Source organism: Periplaneta americana, chromosome 5 (genome assembly GCF_040183065.1).
Source record: "Periplaneta americana isolate PAMFEO1 chromosome 5, P.americana_PAMFEO1_priV1, whole genome shotgun sequence".
NCBI lineage: Eukaryota > Metazoa > Arthropoda > Insecta > Blattodea > Blattidae > Periplaneta > Periplaneta americana.
This window is the reverse complement of record NC_091121.1, coordinates 15,719,121-15,733,529: the sequence shown is the minus strand read 5'-3', so window position 1 is coordinate 15,733,529 and position 14,409 is coordinate 15,719,121. Positions and strand designations below refer to the sequence as shown.

Below are 14,409 nucleotides of genomic sequence, written 5' to 3'. Positions count from 1 at the left end.
AAATGTGTCGTAGTTCCAGTGCAGTGAGTGAGTTGACAGCGAAATGAGTGTAATGTGGAAAGGTACTTGTGCAGATATGAACATATCATACTCGTGGGTTTTAGTTCGAAATTAGATTTAAGATACAAATTAGATTTATTTTAAATGTTATTTTAAGTGATCGTGGTTCATTTAATTTACGATATTCCCTATTATTATTATTATTATTATTATTATTATTATTATTAATTATTTGTATTAATTATTGGTATTATTATTAACTGTATTTTTAATTAATAAGTTTATTATTGTCATTATTGAGTGTAATTAGTTACCACTGCCACTGGGTATATACCCATTGCAGTGTGAATAAAATACATACATACATTACTACAGATAATTTTCTAGTACCACTGCCTTAGACCACAATGGCAGGGCGCGGAACTGATAAAATCATAGGCACACAGTATCTTTTGATCCAGAATTAATCAGAGAACCGCTGTTAGTGTCCCCTTCTCGTCTCACTTCAGTTATGATGTTTGGTTCGTGTCCCATACATGTGTCTGGCAGTGTTGTCCAGCTTTATTTATTTCCCCGGTTCTCCTGGAGATGTTACCGTCTGAGGAAAATAAACCCGGGCAGGATTCAGCGGCCCCTTTGGCTGCTCTCCAAATCACACACGCACGTGCCGCCCGACTCCATCCACAACAAACAAACTCGAGCACGGGCGGTGCAGCCACTTAAGCTGGATGCAGAAACGTGGAACATGGAGGGTACACATTACAGTTCAGCCATGCAGACTCTAGAGTCCTTCAAAATTCCCGCATCATGATCTTGTGCTGCGTATCCGAGGTTTTAAGGCCAATAAAATTCTCTGCATAGCTTCTATCGGGAGGAAAGTAGCCTACAACTGGTAAAATCGTTTCGTACATTTCATGATGATGTTGATGATGATGAATAGGGGGCGGATGTTAATGAAAAGCCATCTTCTAATCTTTCACATTAGGACGATGCCTATTAATGTAGAAATCCTTTTTACGTTAATATCAACGTAAAATAGTTATTTATGGTACTTGTGAGGTAAGTGCATCTTTATTGCACGAGTGGAAAGATTTAAGCACGAGGCGTCAGCCGAGTGCTTAAATTACACGAGCGCAATAAAGATCACGCTCACAATTACCATACGTAATTTTATCCATGACCATAACGAAAAATGATGTTTTATAAAAGAAAATATGTTGAAAATAAGTCCTCATATAATCACATACCATGGCATGGATTTTAGAATCAATACGTTACTAGGTAGGTCATGATGTAGGAGGCCATGATTAGTAAAGAATGGTATCTAAGGCGTTGGATAAATAACAAATTATAATTAATTATATAATTGTAATATATATTTTTTTCACTTTAAACGTGTATTTTCGTCTTTTTGACGTTTCGGGGATTATTTAGAGGTGTTCACGGAACTAATGTGATTAAAATAATTTCACATTTTACTTCTGTAAACTTAAGAGGAATATTAAAACTTAATTAATCATCGTGTCTGTTTAGCTCAGTTGGCTAACGCGTGTTGTCTTAAAATCTTAAAATTTTAAAATCCTATAAACCCAACTTCGCAGGTTCAAGTCTCCTCGTATCCCAAAAGGTAAATTATTACAAAATTTAAAAAAGATGCATATTAGATATGGATGTAATGTACAAATTACAACGTAGCAGATAGAGAAAAGAGAAGGAGATTGAGTGCATGTATATTTAAGAAATGGTAATAAAGAAGTATTCTACAAACTATAGTTGAATCTATACTAACATACGGGGCAGAGGGATGGGCACTTGTTGAACGTCAGAAGTGTAAGATACAAGCGACGGAGATGGAGGGAATAAGAAGAGCTGCTAGAGTATCCAGATTGGAAAGGAGAAGAAATGAGGATGTGAGGCAAATGATGGAGATGGAAGAGTCGGTAATTGAAAGAATCGAAAAACGAACTCTTCAATGGTATGACCACGTAAAAAGGATGAAAGAAGGAAGATGGCCAAAGATTATTCTGGAATGGTCACCTCGGGGAAGGAGGAAGCGTGCGAGACCAAGAAAAACATGGAAAGCCGGTGTCATGCAAATGATGAAGGACCGACATATGCAGGAGGAGGATTGGCGGGATCGAGAAGGATGGCGGAAGGGAATTCAGGGCAACCGCTGAAGAGTGGAAGAGCCCACAAAAGAAAAAAGAAGAATAAAGAAGTAGAGGTAGTGACATCTAGTAACTAATATATTAACCTCTTGAGTAATAGTTGAATGGAAAAGTATACGTGTGTACCCGGGTACTAGGAAAATGCTAATGAACTGTGAGATAAAGTTCAAACTGTGAGGTAAAGCCTTTATCTCACTAGTGAAATAAAGTAATGTTGAATAAAGGCCTACTTTACAAACGCAAAAGTATTTAGTAAAGGCATGTTTTTCGTTATGGTCATGGATAAATTTAATTTTTTATATTGCATTTTTTGCCGTTTTTGAACTAATAGGTCATTTTTACATTTTTTCAGCATTTGTTTTTTGCCAATTTAAATATTTTGAACAACTTTCAGATCATTTTCAATGCATTTCACTTCCTTCTTTACATATAGGCCTGTCAAATATTTTTCTAAGCTAACAGATCAGTAGTAGGCCCTACTAGTAATTACCTACTGAATAATTGAATAACAGTGAAGTTTGAGTTTTATAGTTTGGAACAGACTCTAAAGTCCATCCCTCATTTCACTGAAAGCTTCACCTCACACAACAGAAGTAACATAAAATGCTTGACAACAGCTTAGTTTAAGTGAGGGCTTTGACCGCTACTGTTCTTTTGTCGGTACGAGGGTGTCTTTAGAATTTATGTTTGGAAGGGGGAAACTTTCACCGTTTCCTGGACAATTGAACGTTGTGTCCCCAATATGGTTCGGAGGGGATGTACTACAGTAGACAGTATTTTTAAAATAAATATTGCAAGTATGCACGCTTCGCCCACAATTTGTTTTGTCATTTACACTCCCTATCTTGAATGTCTGGTAATAAAAGTGAAGAGTAGAAGAAGGAGATGGAGAATGAAGATACTGACATGGACCACACCTGATTGAAACACACTGTAAACCCTAATTTAAATCTATAGTTTTCCCTTAAAACCTTCATTTTGTTGCATGCTCTTTTCCTTTATCGTAGTCAAATTCCAGGAAGTTACCTCCTCTCTATGACATTTGCAGGGCAGTCATTGAAACAAGGTGACTAATTTTTAAGAAGTAGTTGTGCGATTACGGTGAGTAATATTTAAATGTCATTTTCTTTTAATTACATGTCATTTTTTCATCATTTTAAGGGCATTTTATTGACCATTTTAAGTAGATTTTTAGGTCATCAACCTCAGCCTCCTAATGACGAATAACGAATTTACATCCAGGACCATAGGATCACACCTCAATAATATCATGTTTTTTTTTTCCCCGTTCACCAAATTACTCCGTATTTGCTCATATTGGGTTAAGTGAAAACCCCGGAAAAAGCCTCAACCAGGTAACTTGTCCCGACCGGGATTCGAACCCTGGTCACATGTTTTTGCAGTCAGACAAGCTAACCGTTACTTCACAGGTGTGGACAATATATTAATGAAGAAGCGGATAAAGCGTGGAAAGTTTATAATGCCATACTGTTCAATCTACTTTTAATACTTATCTAGAAAACAAACGATGTTTGTAATTGAAGCACTGTCCTCAGCAGCAAATCTCCTGCATAAGACGAGAACCAATAAAAGATCAATGGCTGTTATTATTCGGTTGAGAAGTTTTTGTCATCCAGTCTGAGCTCAAAAAATCTGAAAGTTAGAATTTATAAAACAGTTATATTACCGGTTGTTCTGTTTGGTTGTGAAACTTCGAACTCTCACTTTGAGAGACGAACAGAGATTAAGGGTGTTTAAGAATAAGATGGTTATGAAACTATTTGGGGGTAAGAGGGATGAAGTTACAGGAGAATGGAGAAAGTTACACAACGCAGAACTGCACGCATTGTATTCTTCACCTGACATAATTACTTACTTACTGGCTTTTAAGGGACCCGGAAGTTCATTGCCGCCCTCACATAAGCCCGCCATTGATGTCTATCCTGAGCAAGATTAATCCTGTCCCTACCATCATATCCCACCTCCCTCAAATCCATTTTAATATTATCTTCCCATCTACGTCTCGGCCTCCCCAAAGGTCTTTTCCTTTTTATTGTTAGGTTTCGTAACAAGCTGTTTTTTACAGTGATGGGTTGTTAGTCCTTCGCCCAACCCCCAAGCTGGAGGACCACCCCTTATCGGCTGTCCACGACTGCTTATTCAATATATTCGCAGCTACCCTCCATATCTGGAGGCCGTCTCCTCTATCCGCAACCTGAGGACGCGCCATGCCGTGATGATAGGGACCCACAATAAATCCAGACGTTTGAGATGGGCAGGGCATGTAGCACGTATGGACGAATCAAGAAATGCATGTAGAGTGTTAGTTGGGATGGGGGAGGGAAAAAGACCTTTGGAGAGACGGAGACGTAGATGGGAGGATAATATTAAAATAGATTTGAGGGAGGTGGGATATGATGATAGAGCCTGGATTAATCTTGCTCAGGATAGGGACCAATGGCGGGCTTATGTGAGGGCGGCAGTGAACCTCTGGGTTCCTTAAAAGCCGTAAGTAAGTTCCTATGATAGTCAATCAACCGCGTTGTAATTCTTGTGATAGATCAATGTCTAAGCAAAGCATAGAAAAAAAATCTAAATCGAATTTTTTTTTTTTTTTTTTTTTTTTTTTTTTTTTTTTTTTTTTTTTTGGGAAAAGAGAAAAAAAAGTCACTTCGAAGTAATCTGTTCAAAATAGAGATTTACACTTTCAAAAATTTGTAAGCGGCAAATGTTTTTACTTTTAACTTTAGATGGGAGATCAAAGCGAGAGAAATGTTGAGAAAGAATGAAAATTCGTTTTAAAAGTTGACGCTCTTCAAAATCTTTACAGCTTTTCGAGATAAAGGAGCGTTTTTAAGATTTTGACAGCATAAATGCATGCATATTTTAGATATTTTTAGTGCATATAAATCCGATGTCTGGTCATAAGCAGAAAGTTGCCGCTGGGAATAGTGCGAGATACTGCTATTCAGGTAGATCGGTAGACAGATATATCAATTTGTTCCGTTTCTTCTGTAGCTGCCGACGGGAGGTAAATGAAAGGTCAGTCAGTAAAATGTCGGCATAGTCAAAATAGGAAATACTGTCGGTGACTCAGGAGAAGACGAGAGCGGACTGAGGGGAAAGGGATGTGAACAGATAACGTACGACAACACGTCAATATTTGTACTGCAGTAAGCGGAAACATTAGGTCTCCTTCTGTTCAACTTAGCTTTAATTTCCATATGCATTGTTACTCATGTTTCCTGCACGAGTAATAACCTGGCTACTGGGATGCTTATCTGAGCGATGTTTATAATAATCAACAGCGATAGTCAAGAAGGTCACATTCTTGCCCCTCGTCTTCTCCTGAGTAACGGACAGTAGGTAGACAGATAGGCCCGTGGATAGGCCTACGTGCATCAATTTGTTCAGTTTCTTCTGTAGCTGCCGATGGGAGTTCAGTGAAAGCTTCTTCGTTGTCGAAGTGTTTCGTGTGTACCAAAGAACGGGTAGGCAGTAATAGTCTTTTAAATAAGAATTCTAATTTTAAAGTCATTGAATCTGTGTTAATGGCAATGATACAAGAAATCTTACGGAAGCGTGATTGGGAAATCCGTTGACGTGAGGTCACTCCGTGACTAACGCGAGCTCATCACGCTGCGTCACGAGCAGCGTCAGCGATCTGGTGACCGCGCCGTGACGCTAATGTTCCCGGCAGGTAGGAACTATACAGGGCTAACTGTTTATTTCACTTACATATACCATGTGTATTTCAAACTATAGTACATAGGAAATTAACATTGTCATAGAAACTCACGTATAAAAAATTGAAAGTGGAATTTCGTGTAGCTGGCCATGTGTAAGAAATTAGTAGGCCCTGTAGAAAAAAAGACTATCTACTGATTATTGTCAACTAAACTTACTAAAGGCTTTACCAACAACCAAAAACGTATTTAAAAATAGGCTTAAGGACTTTGCTAATAGAAGGTCATTATACACGGTATGTAAAGGATGTAAATGATATTTTGTTTTTGAAGTGTTGTATCAGTGAAGAATTATGTTGTGTCGGTGAAGTGTGTTGTGTCAGTGAAGTGGTCAGTAAAGTGTGTTGTGTCAGTGAAACGTGTTCCTGTCAGGGAAGCTTTATAGTTTATAGTGGCAGTGCAAAGTATTTGAACAGTGAAATGTTTTTGAAGTGTTAGTGAAATCAGGATAGAATCAGTGAAATGTGTCGTAGTTCCAGTGCAGTGAGTGAGTTGACAGCGAAATGAGTGTAATGTAGAAAGGTACCAGTACTTGTGCAGATATGAACATATCATACTCGTGGGTTTTAGTTCGAACTTTTGGTCCACACCTGTGGAGTAACGGTTAGAGCGTCTAGCCGTGAAACCAGGTGGCCCGGGTTCGATTCCCGGTCGGGGCAAGTTGTCTGGTTGAGGTTTTTTCCGGGGTTTTCCCTCAACCCAATATGAGCATATGCTGGGTAACTTTCGGTGTTGGACCCCGGACTGATTTCACCGGCATTATCACCTTCATCTCATTCAGACGCTAAATAACCTAAGCTGTTGATAAAGCGTCGTAAAATAACCTAATAAAATAAATAAAAGTTCGAACTTAGATTTAAGATACAAATTAGATTTATTTTAAATGTTATTTTAAGTGATCGTGCTTCATTTAATTTAGGATATTCCCTATTATTATTATTATTATTATTATTATTATTATTATTACTATTATTAGTATTAATTATTTTTATTAATTATTGGTATTATTATTAACTGTATTTTTAATTAATAAGTTTATTATTGTCATTATTGAGTGTAATTAGTTACCACTGCCACCGGGTATATACTGTACCCATTTCAGTGTGAATAAATACATACATACATACAAAATCAAATACCTTACTATAATAATACCGGACAGCTAGCAGTTCTGCGCGGGAACGACGCTGATGCTGCTACCTAGGCGGCCGGTGTGGCGATACTCGCGAAAAAAGCTGTAATCAACTGCAATGTATATTGTTGCCGGGCTAGTTAATAGTTTTATTAATTAGTGCTGTGTTAAAATGTCAGGGTGTATAAATGTGCAGTTTATAATTTCTACTATTAGAGCACTACAAATTGTTCCAAATCGTACTTTCGATTTCCGAGAGATCATAAAACGTGAGTCAACAAAATTCTTTATTAGGTCTAAAGTCTTTGTCTCTGTGTTGATAGAACAATAAAAATTAGCTTCTTTATTTAGTCTTAAGATATGAATAGAAGTTAAAATAGGCCCATATTGGAAATTTTAAGGTTTTATCAAATTAAGTTTTATTGTTGTCCACATGCCTTTACTAATTATTACAAACATCAGATTACTACCATTTTTATCTTTGCAGTTGTCAGCAATGCATATATAAAGCGTTATTGTAAATTCATTCTTAATGTCAGAATTGATTTTGTCTCACTAAACCAAAGAAAAAATACGCAACAATTAATTGAAAATAATATGAAGCATGCAATATTTCTCATAATATGCAGCTTTGATATAAGATAATAATTTTACATTAAATACTATTCAACATTTCTTAAGTGTCTCGTATATTATTCCACATTAGCACCTCACGTTTTAAACAATAGTTCGATTTCCGCTATGTTAATATGTGTTTGTGGACGTAATTCCACGCCGCTCCGCTAGATGTCAGGTCCGCGATAGTTCGCACTCACGTCAATGCTGCTAGTATACAGCTGTCCGGTATTATTATAGTAAGGTATTTGATAAAATTCTGTCTGATGGCATTAATCTTGAATCAATGTATTATTTTACTACTGAAGAAAAGATTAAATTTTATTTATTGAACTGTATGGTCACAATTCTTTGAGAAAGGTAAGAGATCTATTTTCTGAACTCGTTCCTGTAGAAGAGTTCCATTCCACAATACCTGACTTGTGATTAAACTCTTCAGACATACTGGAAGTGTGAAAAAATCATGCAGATGTGTAATAATTTTGAACAGAAGCGTAGAGAGGAGGAAATTCTGTTAAAAAAAACGTAAGTACTCGAAGAATTGCTAAGTAACCTAATGACAAAAAAAAATTTAAAATCAAATACACAACTCAAATTATAATAGTGAGACCATGATATATCTAATTATTTTGAATCACCTAACCAAAAACTGATAATTTGTTGTTAAAGTATCTTGTATATAAGCTGGCAATAATCAGTATATAGTCATCTTTTTTACAAGGCCTACTAATTTCTAACACATGGCCAGCTACGTAAAATTTCAACTTTCAATTTTTATACCCGAATTTCGTATGGCATTCTAAATTCCCTATGTACTATAGTTTGAAATACGTCATATGGTATATACCTATCTAGCTTAGCTAACTACGGTTAGAAATTTACCCACACACCTACTTAACTATCTATCCACACACATATCTATTTTTTTACCTATCAAATTACCCACCTACCTATGTATATGCACATATATATATATATATTTATATATATATATATATATATATATATATATATATATATATATATATATATATATATGGAAACGAGAATGCGGATGCATTAGCAAAGAAGGGCAGCACTGCTACTTACAGACCTGTTACTAAATCTACATATTACTCTGTGAAAAGATTTATTAAAAGACTTCAACAAACAAAATTTGATAACACAATCTCAGGATTGGAACTCTCTGCATCATAATCCACAGTTAATTCCCGATTTACCACGAAAATCGTCTGTAGCTGCATTTAGATTGGCAACAGGCCATGATTGTTTGGCCAAACACCTGCATAGAATTGGAATATATCAGTCCCCTAACTGCCCATTGTGCAACTCAAACCAAGAAATGGATTCGGAACACCTCAAAATCTATGCTTCAGTGGCTGACCATGATAATATCTTTGAAAAATATTGGAGTGCAAGAGGTCAAATGACTTTATTGTCAAACGCCTGGCATTAGAAAACAACATATATATATATATATATATATATATATATATATATATATATATATATAATTGCCAATTTATTCACTCCCTAAAGGCAGGGAGGCAAAGTTGTATCCTAGATCATATATACCCAGATTGCTCTGTGTTATAAGCTTTGACGGTAACAACTTTTGTCAGGCTTACTATGCTGCCATCTATTTGTTACATAAGGAGTCACGTCATAATTCCCATTTGAATTGCATTAGTGACTGTACTGCCATCTCGTGTTCGTTTACGACGGACGGGTGGCGACCCTGGTGGTAGTTCTCTTCAAAGTGCAACCGATTTTAACATAGGAATGAGCGATCTATATGTGATCTGGGGTTGTAGTTTGTCCCAGTTATTTTTTATCGCTACGTTAAAGTTTAGTGTGGCAATGTAATGTTTTACGGCCTTATTAATAAACCGTGTTAATTTTTATACGAGACACGCACAGTTGGGACAGAAAACATTACTAATAAACCAAGCATGCGATGGACGTATAAAGAATGTAGAGAACTCTGACGTAATCCTCTCCCCATTTATTGTAATCAGTAGGGAGCTGATTTTTATGTGCTAAAAAATTTAAATATATTTATTTTTTTATGTGCTGAAAAGTACGAAAATTTTTGCTAAAAATAGTTTTTTTTTTAAATATGACAAAAATACCTTACTTAGTTTAAAAAAAAATGTTACTAGGTACTCACCAACCACGCTTGAATGCTAGTAGTTGGCCGAGAATTGCAGTAAACAACAACGGTCATCTCCAAATTCTCCATCACAAATGTATGCCGATTATCTCTGAATAACGTCAATTTCACCTACAGGCACATCCTCCAATACTTGAGCAACTTTATACATTTTTTTATATCCACAATTTTTCCCAAACACATTCTGGAATTTGTCCCTTAGTAATTGTGCTTCTGAACCTGGGAGCGAGTCTAGTTTAATTTCCACGGCACGCACCTCCCTGTTTCAGACAACAGGTTTTTGGATGTTTCGAGTTTTTTTATGGTGTCACACAAAAAGCTTAAATTTGCTGATAGGAAAGCCAAATCGTTTTTTAAATAACAATCTTTCAGTATATCTTGAAGGATTTCGATTGACGAAGCCCGATAACAGGGAATCACAACAAGATATATTGCCTTATTTGATAGACATGAGCGAGAGACGAGAGATTTGTTTAAATTAAATAATGTTCATACCCGAGCTCTTATCTGTTGTGATTCACGAACAAAGCGTGGAATGAAATCATCTTCAGCAACAATAAACATTCCTAATTATGTGTTGCAAGATCTCTCCTCCTTGTCCATGTTAATTTATTCTCAAATAATAACACTGATATGCTGCCTAGCAGTTCTCAGAACTTGAGGCGACACTATTACAAAAATGGATCACGGATACACCACACAGCGCTTAGAAACACGAAGCAACCAAGAATTCTTAAAAAAGATAAAGTACTTCGAGTGATATAATTGATTTAGTTTTAAAATATTTAAAAGTTCTTGTAAAAAATTATTTAAGTAATTAATCTCCAAGATTTATGTGTTTATAATAGATTTCCTGAAAATATGTATTTACATAATTTTTTGTGAAAATATGTGTTGTTATGTGAAATAAAATTCGGGTTTTAAACTTGAAACTTCATGTTCGGAATTTTTAACTTTGTTAATTGTATTTTATCACACGCAAAGAGAATATTTAATTACATAGGAATCCGCTCCTTAGTAATTAGACGTTTTCGTACAACGGAACAGAACTCGAAAAAAAATAAACATAGTCCTTGCAGTTATTCAATACTCTGTAACGTCAAACAACGGAGAAGTTTAAAATGTATTGATCTGTTTGCTAATCAGGCTATTTTGAAGAATCTTACTTACCGATTGGTGAGATGGGAGCGGGCCGAGACATCGCAGGCAGCTTTTCGAGTTCTGTGAAGAAGAGAAGAAGACAATCGTCAATAAATCGCAGGCCATCCAACTTGTCACAGCTAATGATTACTACAGCCCGGCAGCGCCTCTCTTAGCATAGAAATCGGCCGCATAAACATTCTGGTCGAAACAAAGAAACATAAAACCGGGCAACGGGGTTATTGTTGCGAACCCCGACGCGGGTTGTTTGCAGGGGGTTTGGAATGAAAAAGTCGTAAAAATATTTTAATCGCTTCAGAAACAACATCGGTTCACTTTGTACAACATCGAAACACAGGGCTGTCCAACATCATATGTTCCGTCAAGTAGAGCCTACTCCGAGTCACATTCGAATAGGAAACGAAAAAGCTATCAGCTTGCAAGCTTTTAACAGAAAAAGGAGCATCTTCTGTGGACCTCTGGAAAAGAACTAAGGAAGAGACTAGTGAAGTGCTTTGTATGGAGTGTGGCAGGAACATCGACATTACGACGAAATGAAGAGAAACTAATAGAAACATTTTAAATGTGAATATGGAGAAGAATGAAACGTCTGAAGTGGACAGACAGAATAAGAAATGAATCTGTGTTGGAAAGAGTGGGTGAAGAAAGAATGATGCTGAAACTGATCAGGAAGAGGAAAAGGAATTGGTTGGGTCACTGGTTGAGAAGAAACTGCCTACTGAAGGATGCACGAGAAGGAATGGTGAACGGGAGAAGAGTTCGGGGCAGAAAAACATATCAAATCAAAGATGAGAATAAGATATACGGATCATGTGCGGAGACTAAGAGGAAGGCAGAATATAGGACAGATTGGAGAAAGCTGGGTTTGCAGCGAAAGACCTGCCTTTGAGCAGAACACTATGAATGAATGAAATAAGAAGATTATATATATATATATATATATATATATATATATATATACTGGGTGTTCAGTTCAAAGTGTGTCATGGCTCGCTGTATGCCGTCATGTGGCTAGCCGATGAGCCTAGAGAATTCAATCTTCCTACACTTCCGCAGAGGTGTATAACCTATGAGGTAGAGAAGTTGCCTACCAAGTACGGCGTTCATTCTGAAAAGTACGTGCCGATACGTACGGTAACGCCGGTAGTGGCAGAAATGTGAACTGTTTGGAAATACGTACTGTTGGGATATGGAGAGAGGGTTAAGACGATTACTTACGTATTTGTTGACATTAACTTCGACGGTCAACATGGACACGGAGCATTTGATTTGTGTTGTGGAATGTTACCGTACGCAACCGATGATAACAAATACCCTGCGTACGACTTGCCGGCGCAAAACACAGTTCGAAAGAGGTTATGGTAGCACACAGACCGTACAGACCGCCATCTGTTGCTACGACGTTCAAGTTATACCGTATACGTTCTCAAGTTCAGATTGAAGAATGCCTTAAATAATAGGCAACTTCTCTAACATATAAGCTGAAACTCTCTTCAAATCTTGACCCAACAACAGTGACGTCATGACAGACCTTGAAATGAACACCCAGTATATATATATATATATATATGTGTGTGTGTGTGTGTGTGTTTAAATTTCATTCATTCATTTAGTGTTCTGCCCAAGGACAGGTCTTTCACTGCAAACCCAGCTTTCTCCAATCTTCTCTATTTTCTGCCTTTATCTTTGTTTCTTCATATGATCCATATATCGTAATATAGTCTATCATTTGACATCTTCTTATACCCCGAACTCTTTTCCCGTTAATCATTCCTTCCAGTGCATCCTTCAGTAGGCAGTTTCTTCTCAGCAAGTGACTCTACCAATTCCTTTTCCTCTTCCTGATCAGTTTCAGCATCATTCTTTCTTCACCCACTCTTTCCAACACAGTTTCATTTCTTATTCTGTCTGTCTACTTCACACGTTCCATTCTTCTCCATATCCACATTTAAAATGATTCTATTCGCTTCTCTTCAGTTCGCCGTAATATCCATGTTTCTGCCCCATACAATGTCATACTCCATACAAAGCACTTGACTAATCTCTTCCTTTTCATTTCTTTAATAGATTATTATAACGCATTTTTTTTTAGTCCTAAGCAACGAGCTATTATAGATATTATGAGAAAAGACTGTCTCAAAATATTGAATTCAAGCCACACGGTGCCTGTACGAAAATACATATTTTATCATTGATGATAGAACAGTTAGTTCTAATACTAATCAAGGAACTAGACAAATCTGACCATTATCACCTGCTCTTTTTAACATCTACACTGTGTCTCAAAAGTTATGGTGTGGTTTCAGACGATAATATTTTTTTGAATGAATACAGGTAGGAATGTAATATTGATGCCAGATAAAATAGAACTCTAAAAGATTTCGTCTATAAGTTTGAGGCACTGAAGGAAACAAAAGATAGTAATAATCGAACAAATACAATCATTTTCATTGTTATAATTAATTATACAAGATGGGTGTCCAAAGAAAAGTGTAATGTGTTTTTGGCTGCCAAATTTGAACCATTCATCAGTTTCGATAGTCTTCCAGTATGCTTTTTCTCCAATAGGCTTCAAGTCTCTTTTAACTGTCCAGCCCAACGACGAATGCTATTCTCGTGTGGTTCTTCTTAGTTAAACACGCGACGAAATTCACGTCGTACACGAGTCAGAGATTCAAATTATGTCAGCCACAAAACACATTACACTTTTCTTTGTACATCCATCTTGTATAATTAATATATATACTTATTGCACGTGTACAAAATATGAAGTCAGCGCCTTAAAAATTGTAGAATATGGAAATTTCACCCATCCCCACTTTAAACTGTTAAGGGGTTAGGTACAGCTTACAGCAGTAAAAGTCTGGAAATATTCAACATTTTTTTCCTCCATTACTGTATCTTGTACAATAATGAAAATTGGTATGTGTAAAACACTATCCTTCTGCTATATGAAAAAATATTTTTACGATTTATTTATTTATTTATTTTAATTTAAAGTGGTGGCAGTTCACTGTGCAGTGATGAAGCATTTCCCACATAACTTAAAAATTATCCAACATTCTGTGATGAACTTTTTTGTGTGTATTTATGCATGTTATATCTACAATATGATGCAAGGACACTTCTCTATGTTTGATAGATTGTCCGATGAAAAATAATAGTACATTATGCAACGAGCCTATAATGATGTAATTAAGACGCAAGTATGTTTGTTTATGAAACGAGCGCAAGCGTGTTTCATAATTTTCATACGAGCGTCTTAATTACCATTATAGACAAGTTTCATACGACTTTTTATGCTCGATCACATATCTAACTTTAAATTATTCAGAAGTATACATTTTATTTGTATCTGACAGAAGATCGGAAGTGACCTTGTTCATAGCTCTTGAATTGTGAGATGTGCGCAGA

At 36.3% G+C, this 14,409-nt stretch overlaps 1 long non-coding RNA gene across 1 annotated transcript in view; it reads right to left on the bottom strand.

Annotated features, from left to right (window-relative positions):
* The window catches only part of LOC138700469 (uncharacterized), a 941,569-nt gene that overhangs the window by 202,631 nt on the left and 724,529 nt on the right, over nt 1-14,409 (bottom strand). The window contains exon 6 of the long non-coding RNA XR_011332353.1: nt 11,005-11,055. This is a non-coding gene — a long non-coding RNA (uncharacterized lncRNA). The remainder of the gene's footprint in view (nt 1-11,004; nt 11,056-14,409) is intronic.